The sequence below is a fragment of the Anolis carolinensis genome, chromosome 1 (genome assembly GCF_035594765.1).
Source record: "Anolis carolinensis isolate JA03-04 chromosome 1, rAnoCar3.1.pri, whole genome shotgun sequence".
NCBI lineage: Eukaryota > Metazoa > Chordata > Lepidosauria > Squamata > Dactyloidae > Anolis > Anolis carolinensis.
The window spans coordinates 213,518,984-213,532,976 of record NC_085841.1 but is presented as its reverse complement, the minus strand read 5'-3'; the positions used below and the strand labels follow the sequence as shown (position 1 = coordinate 213,532,976).

The 13,993-nt window shown below is 41.1% G+C and overlaps 1 long non-coding RNA gene across 1 annotated transcript; it reads right to left on the bottom strand.

The window, feature by feature from the left end:
• Positions 1–9,427: 9,427 nt before the first annotated feature.
• Positions 9,428–13,928, bottom strand: LOC134295725 (uncharacterized). Its single transcript, XR_010002362.1, has 2 exons — positions 13,675–13,928; positions 9,428–10,145 (listed from the first exon to the last, which is right to left on the bottom strand). It is a non-coding gene; the product is annotated as an uncharacterized LOC134295725 (long non-coding RNA).
• Between the last annotated feature and the right edge of the window lie 65 nt (positions 13,929–13,993).

Below are 13,993 nucleotides of genomic sequence, written 5' to 3'. Positions count from 1 at the left end.
AAAAATGACTTTGACGAGGTTTGGGGAAAACTCGTTGAGAATGGTTTAAAAGAAGTAGATGGGAAATTACCTCCACAAGAAGAAATGGTATTTTGGAAAGAGAATGTAAATTGGAATGGCTCGGGGGGGGGGGGGGGCACAGAGGTGAATAAAAGTGAATAAAACAACATACAAGATATATATACATATAGAGTTGATGCAATGAATTAAGTGTGAAATATAAGAGAATTGAAGGTATGGATGTATTTGATGTATTTTAAGAAAACTAATTTAAAAAATTTAAAAAAAACATTTCTTTATGTGCTGGACTGTAATATAGATATAAGCAGATTTGCATGTGCACGTATAAGATCCAGTGCATAACAGAGGGAATTTTTAATTTAAGCTCTGTTTAATATTATAAAGTTTAAAAGAAAGAGTTTCATAGAGTTCTAATTGCTTTCCACTTGTGCTTCCCTGGAACCACCTGTGTGTTCGTTTGACAGTCCAATCAGCTGATCAGCTGCTTCGGGCTTTTAAAAAGCACACGTATGTTGGAGCAATCTACACAGAGGGAAGGAAAAGAAAAAAAACATGTTTTGGATAACTGCAGGGATATACAGTGATATGAATTTTTCAGCCAGAATAGGATATAAGTGCACTTTTTTAACACGTGTTTTTTGTCTGTTGCTGCAAATCAATGCTGTTTTACTATTAGCGTTATTTAGTCACACATCACCCTTTTAACCCAGTAACTTCCACATTTGAGGTGCTATAGTAATAGTAATTTATTTCTTATATGCCGCCTCCATCTCCCCGAGGGGACTCGGGGCGGCTCACATGGGGACAAAGCCCTAAAAACAACATTTGACATATACATAAAATAGTACAAGTTACAACATTAAAATACATAGCAAAAGCCAAACAATTTTAAAAACTTTAAATAACCACATATCAAAATAATTAGGCGAGGGATTGTGTTGTTTTGGGGGGGCTGGCACAGATTAATAGCATTTCAATGGGGAAATTTGATTCGACATAGGAGCTATTTGAGTTGAAAGCTCGGTCACAGAACAGAATTAAACTCACAAGTCAAAGCATCACTGTATCATTCTATTTAAGTGTTTGTATTTTTTTAGGTTTTGAATTACAGTATATCGTATTGGCTTTATTATGAGCCAGTTTGAGAAAATGCAGGATACAAATAACAACAACAACAATGGCTCATAATCATTAACAACTCACTATGCTTTGTAGAAGGGCCCTGAGGGAAATGGCACTAATAAGTTGTCTGTAGTTACTATTGGAATACTACAAATCCCAGCAGGTTTTCTTATGATGGACCTGATGACTCAGAAGTATTTGGAGAATGAGGAATGTGATATCACCCTGGAAATTCCTTACTAGAGATTGCTCTAAGTGTACAGTTAATGATTTATATCACAGGGACACATGTTTATAGGAAAGAAAATGAATACAATAGGAATTTTATGTTAAATCTTATACTGAGTCACCCCATTTGTTTATCTTGTCTAGAGTTTTCAAAACAAGCCAGCAGATCCTCTCTTGAATTTCAGGCAAAGATTTTTATAGATCAATGGAGATGCCAAGTATTGAACTTCTGATACACTATGTGTTCTAGTAGTATGAACTCTCACTCTATACAAAGAACTAAGACACGCTATCTCCAGCAAAACACATTTTCTGGTTAGTGAGTATCTGACTTCAACCTAAAAGTGCAATCCCATATTTGTTTGCTCAGAATTTAGTCTCACTGAGTTCATTTGAGGTTACTGCTAGATAAGTGAGTAAACTGAAAGACTAGATTTGGAATAATGAGCTTAGAAAACACAACATGTCTGTAGCTTCTGTTTGCTTGTGATTACTGCACTGTCATGTTTTGAAGCATCTTCATAAAAACACAACTTTAAAATTACTGCCCACAGCATTCCCCGTACATAAAATTGTTGTGCAGAACTACAGTCCTCCAGCCAGTGTGGATTTCCTAATACATCCTCTTGAATTCAAGGAATCTGGTACAGAGGAATTAATAATGATGGTTCTACAGATGATGGTTCCCTCCTTGAATCTGAAAAGTTTATAGTCAAAACAGCTGAAGGACTTTCTCCACAGCAAGGCTTGATAGACACTGATGAGTAGACACTGTTCTTAAAATTTGGCAAAGAGAGACAAACAGTCTCATAGAGGTCAACATTTGTTACATAGAAAATGCTGACTAATCAAGTACCTGACATTAAGAGGTATCCACCTATAAATCTCACAGCAGATTCTGGGAGTCTTGCTGTTCACATTCAGTATCTTCAATTGGAAATTTTCTTGCTGGTCATGTGTTTCTTTGAATTCTTGACCTCTGGTTTTTATCTTGTCATACCCTTTTTGTCCATTTTTGTCATTTTTATGTGAGGTTTGGACAGTTGAGACTTTGTCCCTGTACCTTCTGCCCTCTTCCATTAAATTCTTGGTTTAGCTCAATATTGCTGGATTAGACTGACTTTCCTCTACTGCTTTGTCTATGATAATGTTTATCTGAAGGACAATGGATATTGACTCTTCTGATGGGCACTGGTGTTGTAATCAAATTCTGAATATATGAGATGCTGTTTTCTGTCCCCGTTTAATATTTTTTTACATTTTAAAGTGAAGTCATATTTATTAATTACTTAGACGAAGGGTTAGAAGGCATGATCATCAAGTTTGCAGACAACATCAAATTGGGAGGGATAGCTAATACTCCAGAAGACAGGAGCAGAATTCAAAACGATCTTAACAGATTAAAGAGATGGTCTGAAATTAACAAAATGAAGTTCAACATGGATAAATGCAAGATACTCCACTTAGGCAGAAAAAATGAAATGCAAAGAAACAGAATGGGAAATGCCTGGCTTGACAGCAGTATGTGTGAAAAATACCTTGGAGTCCTCGTCGACAAAAAATTAACCATGAACCTACAATGTGAAGCAGCGGCAAAAAACAGCCAATGGGATTTTGGCCTGCATCAATAGGAGTATAGTGTCTAGATCCAGGGAAGTCATGCTCCCCCTCTATTCTGCCTTGGTCAGACCACACCTGGAATACTGTGTCCAATTCTGGGCACCGCAGTTGAAGGGAGATGTTGACAAGCTGGAAAGTGTCCAGAGGAGGGCAACTAAAATGATCAAGGATCTGGAGAACAAGCCCTATGAGGAGTTATGTTAGGAAGTTCTTCCTTGTGCTCAGGTGGAAATCTCCTTTCCTGTAGTTTGAAGCCATTGTTCCACGTCCTAGTCTCAGGGCACAGAAAACAAGCTTGCTCCCTCCTCCCTATGACTTCCCCTCACATATTTATACACGGACCTCATCATGTCTTGCTTCTCTTCTGCAGGTTAAATATGCTCAGCTCTTTAAGCCGCTCCCCATAGGGCTTGTTCTTCAGACCCCTGATCATTTCAGTTGCCCTCCTCTGGACACTTTCCAGCTTGTCAACATCTCCCGTAAATTGTGGTGCCCAGAACTGGAGGCAGTATTCCAGGTGTGGTCTGAACAAGGCATACAATGGCAGTCTGTCTTACGTTTATCTGTTCACTAAGAAAGTGGCCGTCTAACTCAGATCTTTTTGTGAATTGTATATTGCTATTTTTAAAGTTCTGTATGTGGTTCCTTTCAAATATCTCTGTTGTGAGAATTGTTTTTAAAAACCTTCAATACCCTGGAGCAGGGGTCCCCAAACTAAGGCCCGGGGGCCGGATGCGGCCCTCCGAGGTCATTTACTTGGCCCCCGCCCTCAGTTTTATAATATAATATATTGTATATACGTATAATATTGATAATATTATAATGCAATACAATATAACACTAATAATAATACCATATAATAATATTAATTATATATTCTATATTACTTATAATATTACAATATAGTGGTATAGTTCAATATAGTAATATATAATGCTAATATTGTGCTATGCTAATAATATAATATAATGTATGTACATATAATTTGTAAGTCACTCTGAGTCCCCTTTGGGGTGAGAAGGGTGTGATACAAATGTAGTAAATAAATGCAGTAAATAAATAAATAATAAATAAATACATTTTAGACTTAGGCTCACCCAAAGTCTGAAATGACTTGAAGGCACACAACAACAACAACAACAACCTTAATTAACAAGCAGGACCACACTTCCCATTGAAATCCTGATAAATATATGTTGGTTAAAATGTTTTTATTTTTAAATATTGTATTGTTCTTTCATTGTTGTTGTTGTTGTTGTTGTTGTTGTTGTTGTTGTTTTTGCACTACAAATAAGACATGTGCAGTGTGCATCGGAATTTGTTAGTATTTTTTTTTTCAAATGATAATCCGGCCCCTCAACAGTCTGAAGGATTGTGGACTGGCCCTCGGCTTAAAAAGTTTGAGGACCCCTGCCCTGGAGTAATTAACCCAAGCTGTGTTGATGTACAGGAATGGATTTTATTAGCACTTGGATCAATACTTTGCTCTTTAAGTGCTCCGCAGTTGACAGAATGTAGGGATGAAGGCTCTTTTTTCACAAGTTGAGCCTATAACTAGAAGAAAAGTCTATTGGGTTCGGTTTGCATATTAGATTTCTGTACAATTCATGCAGATCACTGTGTATTGACAAAAAGTGACTAATCATATTGATGATATTTTTATGCTTTTACAGATGATTCTGAATTGAACACAGTTGGTACATATACTGCTTTAATTTACTTATTTACAGTTCCAATCCTATTGTTCTTTTAAGTGTTTATCCATTTCACATTGACACACCAAGTACATAAACATCCAAAGTCCCTTTGGGTGCTGCAAGTGCTGTAAAGCTTTTAAGAGACTGAACTAAACAATGTTATCAGAAACTACACAGTAGGATATAATGGTTAAGACTATGGAGTAACAATGTTCAAAAGCCATGTTTAGATATTGTCCCTAGAATGACCTTACAGGGTTGTTATAAAACTAAAGTGCCTGCAGAAAGAACATGAGGCAAATGTAAAAGATACACCCAGCACTGAAGGAAAAAGTGATGTTTTTCTAGAGATCCTAAGATTGACAGAAACATATATATAACTAGCTGTGCCTGGCCACGCATTGCTGTGGCTAAGTATGGTGGTATGGGAAATAAAGTATTGAGGAATTGGTGGTAGTTAAGGTAAAGGGTAAAGGTTTTACCTTACATTAAGTCCATTATAAATGGGTTATATAGCTGTGTGGAAGGGCCTTGAGTCTACACTGCCATATAATCCAGTGCAAATCATATAATCTGTATCTTATAGGCAGTGTGGAAGAGGCCTAACTCTGCCTGTCCCCTGGGTTGAGTGGGTTGATAGGAGACCAAGTGGGCGGAGCTTAGCCTTCTAACTGGCAGCAATTGGATAAAAACAATTCTTCCTCTCCCTCTAATTAGGACTTTATTTTTCTTTTCTTTTTGTTGTATGAACGTAGAGGCATGGATGATGGGTTGTGCTGCCAAGTGTAGTGTTTCTGGGATGTGTAGTTTTGTTGTTTTGTCCTAGGCTGAAATTTCATTACCCTTTTATATATATAGATGATAAGTACCATCAAGATTAGCACAGCAAACAGAGCAGATTCTCTCATACACAGAGCTAATCATGAAGTAATGTGCACGCATTTCTGGGGCTAAATCTAATGTTAGTCCAGACTAGAATAAGCTATTTAAATCATTAAGACTAGTTAAGCATCACTTCAAATAGATCCCATTCATATCATCATCTCTAGAATAACAGTTCCTTTAAAGACTGGGAATCACTGCCTCTTCAAATGCAGTTGGATTGTACCAGCCAGTAGTCTTAGCCAGTACATTCAAAGGTGAATTCTGGAAATTACAATTCAATCAAATAGAGAACTACATTATTCCTACCTTAACTTCCCAACAATTACAGGCAAAGGTGTGAAATTCATGGAGTTTGCTGGACATTGTTTTTTGCAGGATAGTGATTTACTGACATTTAGAGTAGTGGTTATTGAGGTCTCTGACATAGGAAGTCTGGTATTTCCTCCCAGAATGCACGAGGGACCAGTATTGTATTTGAGCTAACTGGCTACAAATGTGCCTTTCTTTTCTGAAAACTCTCAGTGGAATGGCTGATGGTTTTTGATTAGTACCGATCCGCTTTGAGTAGCACTTATCGAAACCACACAACATGAATTACAGGATTACTTGCACATACTTTATGTTTCTGGCTTGTTTCACGCACCCCTTCCCGATAGCCAATGAAAATCCAGGATGCAGCCACATGAGGATTTTACTTCTGCAAAGTATATGTGTGTGTGTCCAGACAATGCCTTCTTCCATATATATATTTCTCCTGTTTTCTTATTGCTGCTCACTTCTTTTTGTTTAAAAAAAAATATTGAGGAAAGTATGCACAATTTTGATTACACTGATTGGGAGCAGTCCATCTGAAGGCACCTGTAAGTTTAGAGTTTGTCTTCAATTTTATATTTCCAGTAATGGACGAGCAAACCTTTCAACTTTCTTTGTTCTCTGCATTCCTAGGGGTTCCTCCACGTGAAACCTCTAAACAACATCACCTGCTACAACCACACTTCAATGCCTCTCCTCTCCATTTCAAGTTTAGATCAAAGTCATCTAGGGAGCAGGATTGGGACACCAAACTAGGTTCTTATAATATTCCCATCCTGCTGCCCTATCCCAACCTTCTGCAATAATCATCATCATCATTTAATTACTTATTAATCGCCCTCCATCCAAGATGCTCTAGGCAATTTACAAGATAAAATTGTAAAGGATAAAAATACATACATACAAATATTGATAAAATTAACATAGATTAAAAGCTCTAGTAAAGAGCCAGGTCTTGAGTGCTAGGGTAAAAGGCCCTAACTCACGCATGGCTCTCATATAGGGCGGCAAGGCATTCCATAAGGCAGGGGCAGAAATAGAAAAAGCTCTGCGTCTGGTCCTTTCCAAGTGCACTTCTCTAGGACCCGGTATATAAAGTAAGTTCCGTTGCGATTGTCATTGGGACCTCCAATGATGGGAGAAGGAGAGACGGTCCCTAAGGTACGATGGGCCCTGGCCGTAAAGAATTTTAAAGGTCAGAGCTAGCATCGTATATAGACCACGGTAATCAGTTGGAAGCCAATGCAGATGCTGCAGCACTGATGTTATGTGGCATTTCATGGGTGTTCTTGTGAGTAGCCTGGCTGCCGCATTCTGAACAATACGGAGCTTTTGGGTCGTAGATATCGGAAGGCCAACATACAGGGCATTGCAATAGTCCAACCTAGACGTGACCGTGGCATGGATGACTGTTGCCAGAGCCTCATCAGATAGATAGGGTGCCAGTTGCCTCGCTTGTCGTAGGTGGAAAAAGGCCTGTTTGCTGGCAATAGCGACCTGAGCTTCCATTGTCAGCTGCGAATCCAAAACGACACCCAGGCTCTTAACGGTAGGCAAAGGAGATAGGGCAGCACCATCGAAGGTGGGTAGCAAATGGGTCAGACCAGTCGAGCGGCCATGCCAGAGAATCTCAGTCTTCGCCGGGTTCACCTTCAGTCTACTAGCATGTAGCCAGTTCGACAGAGCCTCCAGACATAAGGTGAAATTGTCTGGTATTGACGTTGGTCCAGGCTCCAAGCGCAGAAGGAGTTGGGTGTCGTCCGCATATTGATAGCAATCTAGGCCGAAACTCCGAGCCAAACTAGCAAGGGGTCTAACGTAGATGTTGAAGAGAAGAGGAGAGAGAATTGCACCTTGGGGTACCCCACATAGGAGGGAAGATCTGTCAGAGACTTGATCCATATACTCCATGCATTGGCTCCGGTTTCACAGAAATGAGTTGAACCAATTGAGGGTTCAATAATGTTGTTGTTGTTATTCATTCAGTCGCTTCCGACTCTTTGTGACCTCATGGACCAGCCCACGCCAGAGCTTCCTGTCGGCCGTGGCCACCCCCAGCTCCTTCAAGGTCAAGCCAGTCACTTCAAGGACATCATCCATCCATCTTGCCCTTGTTTGGCCCTTTATCCTTTTCCCTTCCATTTTCCCCAGCATCATTCTCTTCTTCAAGCTTTCCTGTCTTCACATTATGTGGCCAAAGTACTTCATCTTTGCCTCTAATATCCTTCCCTCCAGTTAGCAGCCAGGCATTATTTCCTGGAATATGGACTGGTTTGATCTTCTTACGGTCCAAGGCACTCTCAGAATTTTCCTCCAACACCACAATTCAAAAGCGTCTATCTTCCATTGCTCAGTCTTCCTTATGGTCCAGCTCTCACATCCATAGGTTACTATGGGGAATACCATTGCTTTAACTATGCGGACCTTCGTTGCCAGTGTGATGTCTCTGCTCTTCACTATTTTATCACGGTTGGTCACTGCTCTCCTCCCAAGAAGGTAAACGTCTTCTGATTTCCTGGCTGCAGTCTGCGTCTGCAGTCATCTTTGCGCCCAGAAATACGAAGTCTTTCACTGCCTCCATGTTTTTTCCCTCTATTTGCCAGTTATCAGTCAGTCTGGTTGCTGTAATTTTGGTTTTTTTTAATATTTAACTGCAACTCAGCTTTTGCACTTTCTTCTTTCACCTTGGTTATAAGGCTCCTCAGCCTCTCCTTGCTTTCAGCTATCAAAGTAATATCATCTGCATATCTAAGGTTGTTAATGTTTCTTCCAGCAATTTTAACTCCAGCCTTGGATTCATCAAGCCCTGCACATTGCATGATGTGTTCTGCATACACGTTGAATAGGTAGGGTGAGAGGTTACACCCCTGCCGTAGGAGTTTCCCAATCTTGAACCAGTCTGTTGTTCCGTGGTCTGTTCTTACTGTGGCTACTTGGTTGTTATATAGATTCCTCAGGAGACAGACAAGGTGACTTGGTATCCCCATACCACCAAGAATTTGCCACAGTTTATTACGATCCACACAGTCAAAGGCTTTAGAATAGTCAATAAAGCAGAAGTAGATGTTTTTCTGAAACTCCCTGGCTTCCTCCATTATCCAGCGGATATTGGCAATTTGATCTCTTGTTCCTCTGCCTTTTCTAAACCCAGCATGCACATCTGGCCTCTCTCGCTCCATGTATTGCTGGAGTCTACTTTGCAGAATTTTGAGCATTACCTTACTGTTATCTGTAATAATAGTCTCTTATCTGTATCAATAACTATTATCTGGTATCAAAACCTTACACACACTTTCATGCGGTTTTGCTTGGCTTCATAACATGAAATTAGTATGGATTTTGCAATGCATGCGTCACCCACAGGCATTTCATTTTCTTCTGAATTAACACAAGGCCACACAAACTACTGCATGATGAACTCTCAAAACCCTGCTGTTTTTTTAAAGGTAGACTTTTCACATGCAACCGCTCTGCTACTACCATTATGAGGAATGAATTCCTCTTTCATTTTTGCCCCGATACCTTTAATCACAGAAGCAAAATTCTTTCTTTCTTTTTAATTAAAAATTACCTGCTATAAACACTGCATAACATGTCAAAGAGAAAGAAAATGAGAGGATGAGGGAGAAACATAAAACCATAAAATTGGAAGGGGCCTCAGAGGACATGAAGTTAACACTCCATGTGGAAATGCCAGATAGAGCACTGATTCTTAAACTGAAGGTCCAAATTCCAAACGGGATCCCCTTAGTTCAATGTTTGCCCAAAAGGTTTTCTGAACCTCACTTAGTGGCTGTTTTAAACATATTTTACACAAATCTGTTGTGTAGTGTTTTACGCTCTGTTTTTATGTACTTTTGTGCCATGTCTAAGCCACCCTGAGTCCCTTCGGGGAGATGGTGGCAGCATATAAGAATAAATGTATTATTTTATTATGACACAGCAAACAAGATAGATATGCTGGATTTCGTATCACAAAATCACAAGTCGAACACTTCTCAAGTGTCTAGGACTGTGTGATGTATTTTCAGATGATGTGCACAGATCCCAGCAGGGTGGCCTTTTGCAGTTGGCAGATCGTAATTTTGTCAATGTCTATTGTTTCCAAATGCCGGCTGAGATCTTTTGGCACGGCACCCAATGTGCCCATCACCACCGGAACCACCTGCACTGGTTTCTGCTAGAGTCTTTGAAGTTCAATCTTGAGGTCCTGATAGCGGCTGAGTTTTTCCTGTTGTTTTTCGTCAATGTGACTGTCACCTGGGATGGCAACAATAATAATGTATTATTATTATTATTATTATTATTATTATTATTATTATTATTATTTCCGTTCTTGAACTGAGAATAAAGTAACTTCTTTGGGAGATGGTGATCAGACATTTGGACAACAAGGCCAGTCCAGCGAAGTTGATGTTGGGGGACCATCACTTCAATGCTCGTGGTCTTTGCTTCTTCCAGAAAGCTGCAATTTGTCTGCCTGTCTTTCCAAGAGATTTGCAGGATTTCTTGAAGGCAAGATAGAATATTTCCAGAAGTCAAGAGTGATGTTTAAAGACAGTCCATGTTTCAGAGGCATACAGCAGTTGGAAGGACAATAGCTTTATAAACAAACATCTTGCCAGGGGCCGTAACCATTGTGCTGGCAGGACTGCTGACTGAAAGGTCAGTGGTTAGAACCTGGGGAGCAGAGTGAGCTCCCGTCTGTCAGCTCCAGCTTCCAATGCGGGGACATGGGAGAAGCCTCCCACAGGATGGTAAAACGTCTGGGCATCCCCTGGGCAACATCCTTGCAGATGGCCAATTCTCTCACACCAGAAGTGACTTGCAGTGTTTACTGGGGAATCTGCAAAATACACTTATTTATTATTATTATTTACAGTATTTATATTCCGCCCTTCTCACCCCGAAGGGGACTCAGGGCGGATCACATTATACACACATAGGGCAAACATTCAATGCCCATATACACATCAAACAGAGACAGACAGACGCAGAGGCAATTTAACCTTCTCCTGAGGGGATGTTTGATTCTGGCCACAGGGGGGAGCAGCTGCTTCATCATCCACTGTGACGGCACTTCCTCATTCCAACGTTGTAAAATAGTTAAACTTGCCTCCCCACTTTTATAAGTGGTACCTTATTCCCTACTTGATAGATGCAACTATCTTTCGGGTTGCTAGGTCAGCAACAAGCAGGGGCTATTTTTTATTTTTAATTGATGGGTGCTCACCCTGCCACAGGCTGGTCTCGAACTCATGACCTCATGGTCAGAGTGATTTATTGCAGCAGGCTGCTCAACAGCCTGCGCCACAGCCCGGCCCACTTCAGCTGTACTTCATAAAAATGGAAGCCTTGCAAATGCTAATTTATCAACAAATGCTTGATTTGTATACCTATTTTATATATCTGTATAGCCAGGGTCACATTTTTAAAAATTGGCCAAAAGGTGGCCTAAGTGGAAACCTTTAAGAAGTCCTGAGCTTGAGCTTCCCAAGGAGGGAGATGTCCAGCACGTTTTTGAAGATGTCTAGAGAAAGAGACCACACTAGCACTCTAAGGGTCCTTCCAGACAGCCACATAACCCAGAATATGAAGGCAGACAATCCCACAATATCTGCTTTGAACTGGGTTAATTGAATCCACACTGCCACATATTCCAGTTCAAAGCAGATCATGTGGGATTTTATTCAGCTGTGTGGAAGAGCCTAAGTAATTGGTTCCATCGTTCAGCTGCTATTACCATCAAGAGGTTTCTTCTCAGGTTCAGCTGAAGTCTTTGCTCCTATAACTTCAAACTATTACACCTGGTCCCATGTTCCAACTGGATTGACAGGAGCCAAGATTCATTTTCAGGCCTCTTCCACACAACTGAATAAAATCCTACATTATTTGCCTTGAATTGGGATATATGGCAGTGTGGACTCAGATATTCCAGTTCAAAGCAGATATTGTGGCTCATTCTGCCTTGATATTCTGGGTTATATGGCTGTGTGGAAGGGCTCTCAGTTGAGCTGCTAAGCCCTTTTCCCAACAGTTTTTGATATACCATCTAACCATCCAGTCGTGTTTTCCCTTCCTCTATAAACTTATAGGAGCCTCTGGTGGCTCAGTGTGTTAAAGCGCTGAGCTACTGAACTTGCAGACCGAAAGGTCCCAGGTTCAAATCCGGGGAGTGGCGTGAGCGCCCGCTGTTAGCTCCAGCTTTTGCCAACTTAGCAGTTCGAAAACATGCAAATGTGAGTAGATCAATAGGTACCGCTCCAGCGGGAAGATAACGGCGTTCCATGCAGTCATGCCATCAATATATGATGATATGAATTTCTGCGGTTATATATTGTTTTGGGAATGTTAAATGTATATGATGCTCTAATATGCAGACTGTGTTGACAACATATGTTTTTGTAATCCTGAGGAATCTTTCAAATACCACACAGACTTTGAGTCGGTTTGATTCTAGTCCGTTTTTAAGCCTCTAGGTTTGCAGTTTCTTATATAATTATGTTTGATTGATAATATTTAGTAAAATACATATGCGTATTATAACATTGACCAGGGCATTATTTTTGTGAATGTTGAATGTATAAGTTGCTCTAATATAAAGGTTTCACCTGATGTTAAGTCCAGTCATATCTGACTCTGGGAGTTGGTGCTCATCTCCATTTCTAAGCTGAAGAGCCGGCGTTGTCCATAGACATCTCCAAGGTCATGTGGCCGGCATGACTGCATGGAGCGCCGTTACCTTCCCACCGGAGCAGTACCAATTGATCTACTCACATTGGCATGTTTTCAAACTGCTAGGTTGGCAGAAGCTGGAACTAATAGCGGGCGCTCAATCCGCTCCCGGGATTTGAACCTGCGACCTTTCGGTCTGCAAGTTCAGCAGCTCAGTGCTTTAACACACTTTGCCACCGGGGCTCTTTGCTCTAATATACATACTGTGTATATAACATATGTTTTGAACCATCATTGTGTTTTGTATATCTCTTTACATTGTTTCGAATAGACATCTGTGTTTATCTATTAGTATGAAACGGAGCCTCCGGTGGCTCAGTGTATTAAAGCGCTGAGCTGCTGAACTTGCAGACCGAAAGGTCCCAGGTTCAAACCTGGGGAGCAGAGTGAGCGCCCGCTGTTAGCTCCAGCTCCTGCCAACCTAGCAGTTCGAAAACATGCAAATGTGAGTAGATCAATAGGTACTGCTCCGGTGGGAAGGTAACGGCGTTCCATGCAGTCATGCCGGCCACATGACCTTGGAGGTGTCTATGGACAATGCCGGCTCTTCGGCTTAGAAATGGAGATGAGCACCAACCCCCAGAGTCGGTCACAACTGGACTTAACGTCAGGGGAAACCTTTACCTTTTACTTGGAATGTATTATTTTTGTGAATGTTGAATGTATATGTTGCTCTAATATACATACATACGTTTTGAACCATCATTGTGTTTTGTATATCTCTTTACATTGTTTAGAATAGACATCTCTGTTTATCTATTTGTATGAAACAATCATGGCCAGCTAACACCTCCCAACTAAGGATTTCCCCAGGCAGTAAGCAGCCAGACCTTGAAGCTGCGAGGCTATTCAACGCTAATCAAGGTGGCCAATTGCAACATTCACACCTGCCTCAAAGAGACAAGAGGTCTTTCTCCCACCCTGAACACTCCACAAATGCCACTTGCCTAATTTCCACCCTCTGAGAATGCCTGCCATAGATGCAGGCAAACATCGGGAAAGAATGCTTCTGGAACATAGCCATACAGCCCGGAAAACTCACAGCAACCCGGACCTGGATGTGTTGGAGCAGAGGTTGCTAGGGGCCAAGAGAGGTCTGCTGCATCCCATCTTTAGCTGTATCCCATCCCTGGGATAGGCAAGATCTTCCCCCGCTATGATGAGCACCCATCCATTCATTCTTCCTCCTTTTTGGGGGATGAGAAAGACGTCCTTAAGGTGGAGGACGTTTAAGGTAGCCCTAGTTCTACCTTAAGCGTCGCCTGGAGCAGGGGCACCTCCGATCCCCCCACAAAAGCCTCCTCAGTCTCCTCCTCTTGCTCCCCTCCCTCCCTCCCTCCTCTCCCGGAAGCCAGAGCTGCTGAGAAAGAGAG